We start from the raw sequence: 2,106 nt of genomic DNA, 5'->3' as shown, positions 1-2,106 counted from the left end.
CCACCACGCCCGGCTAACTTTTTTGTATTTTTAGTAGAGACAGAGTTTCACCGTGATCGCCTGACCTCGTGATCCGCCCGCCTCGGCCTCCCAAAGTGCTGGGATTACAGGCGTGAGCCACCATGCCCAGGCTCTTTTCTTTTTTCTTTTTCTTGAGACAGTCTCGCTCTGTTGCACAGGTTGGAGTGCAGTGGCGCAATCTTGGTTCACTTGGCTCAGGTGCCATGAAGACGATCTTGGCAACCTCTGCCTCCTGGGTTCAAGCAATTCACCTGCCTCAGCCTCTCGAATAGCTGGGATTACAGGCGCCTGCCACCGCGCCCGGCTAATTTTTGTATTTTTAATAGATACGGGGTTTCAGCATGTTGGCCAGGCTGGTCTCGAACTCCTGACCTCAAGTGATCCACCCACCTTGGCCTCCTAAAGTGCTGGGATTACAGGTGTGAGCCACTGTGCCTGGCGAGGATTTTTCTTTTCTTTTTCCTTTTTTTGGAGACAAGGTCTTGCTCTGTGCCTGGACTGGAGTGCGGTGGCACAATCACAGCTCCCTGCAGTCTTGACCTCCTGGGCTCAAGTGATCCTCCCACCTCAGCCTCCTCCTGAGGAGCTGGGATTACAGGCATGCAACACCACACCTGGCTAATTTTTAAAATTTCCTGCAGAGATGGGGTCTCTCTGTTTTGCCCAGGCTGGTCTAAAACTCCTGGCCTCAAGTGTCCTCCTGCCTCCGCCTCCCAGAGTGCTGGGATCACAGGTGTGAGCAACCGTGCCAGCTTCAAATTTTTCCAAGAGAAGTCAGAAATGTGACCTCATATGCAAAACTCTGTAGTTCTCAGCACTGGCCACAATTCGAACGAAATATCAGATGAGTGTTCCCCCAAAAAGTTCAACATAGAGTTCCTAATGACCCAGCAATCCCGCTCCTAGACAGACTCAAGAGAAATGAAAACAAGTGTTTAAGCAAACCCTTGGACAGACACATTCACAACAGCACTATTCACAACCTCCAAAAGTGGAAACAGGATGGGTGCGGTGGCTCCTGCCTGTAATCCCAGTGCTTTGGGAGGCCGAGGCAGGAGGACTGCTTGAGGCCAGGGGTTTGACACCAGCCTAGGCAACATGGCAAAACCCCATCTCTACTAAAAATACAAAAAAGTTAGCCAGGTGTGGTGGCACATGCCTGTAATCTCAGCCTTGGGAGGCTGAAGCACAAGAATCATTTGAACCTGGGAGGCAGAGGTTGCAGTGAGCCAAGATTGCGCCACTGCACACCAGCCTGGGCAACAGAGTACCAAAAAAAAAAAAAAAAGAAAAAAAAGAAAAAGAAAAGAAAGAAAGAAAATGTATGCAGAGATGGGGACTCGCTCTGTTGCCCAGGCTGGTTTTGAACTCCTGGGCTCCAGCAGTCCTCCCACCTCAGCCTCCCAAAGTGTTGAGATTCCAGGTGTGCGCACCCAGCCTTTCACTGTACTTTTCTCTTCCTTCTGAACGTGTGTATAACTCCTAAGTATCATTTTTTTTTCCTTTTTCACGTGTCATTTTAAAAATACGAAGCAATAAAGTCATTCTAAAATAAGAAAAAGAAAAAAAAGTCACTTCCTTAAAATGTGGCGGCCGCGCGTTCTAGGGGCCTCCTCCGCATGCACATCCGCAAAGCGTTGACATAAAGGACACCCTGCAGCGCCACTGCCTCCCCGGGCCCTCCATGGGGTACCCTGGCCATGTCCAGGGCCAGTCCTAGGGGAGGTGAGCGGAGCGAGCGCCAAGGTACATAACATCTGTCAGTTACGGAGCCGGGACCAATCATATTGGAGCGGGAGGCAAACGGTATCATCAGGAATATGGCCACGCCCCCTCCCCCGCCCCCTGCCCTTTTGTTTGAGAGCGGTGGTCCTGCTCTAGCGGGATCATAGGTTACTGCGGCCTCTAACTCCTTCCTTTTTTTTTTTTTTTTTTTTTTTTTGATTCTTGCTCTGTCACCCAGGCTGGAGTGCAGTGGTGCGATCTCAGCTAGCTGGAACTACAGGCATGTACCACCAAGCCCAGCTAATTTTTCTTTGTGTGTGTGTGTGTGTGTGTGTGTGTGTGTATATATATATATATATT

General features: G+C 50.0%; 1 protein-coding gene across 1 annotated transcript in view; it reads right to left on the bottom strand.

Annotated features, from left to right (window-relative positions):
* KCNN1 (potassium channel, calcium activated intermediate/small conductance subfamily N alpha, member 1) overlaps positions 1-2,106 on the bottom strand; it is a 47,723-nt gene that overhangs the window by 29,967 nt on the left and 15,650 nt on the right. The gene's annotated exons all lie outside the window — the stretch shown is intronic.

Source organism: Mandrillus leucophaeus, unplaced genomic scaffold (assembly GCF_000951045.1).
Source record: "Mandrillus leucophaeus isolate KB7577 unplaced genomic scaffold, Mleu.le_1.0 Scaffold11, whole genome shotgun sequence".
In the NCBI taxonomy this organism is placed as follows: Eukaryota; Metazoa; Chordata; class Mammalia; order Primates; family Cercopithecidae; genus Mandrillus; species Mandrillus leucophaeus.
The sequence above is the reverse complement of the archived record's forward strand: the minus strand, read 5'-3'. Positions and strand labels throughout refer to the sequence as shown.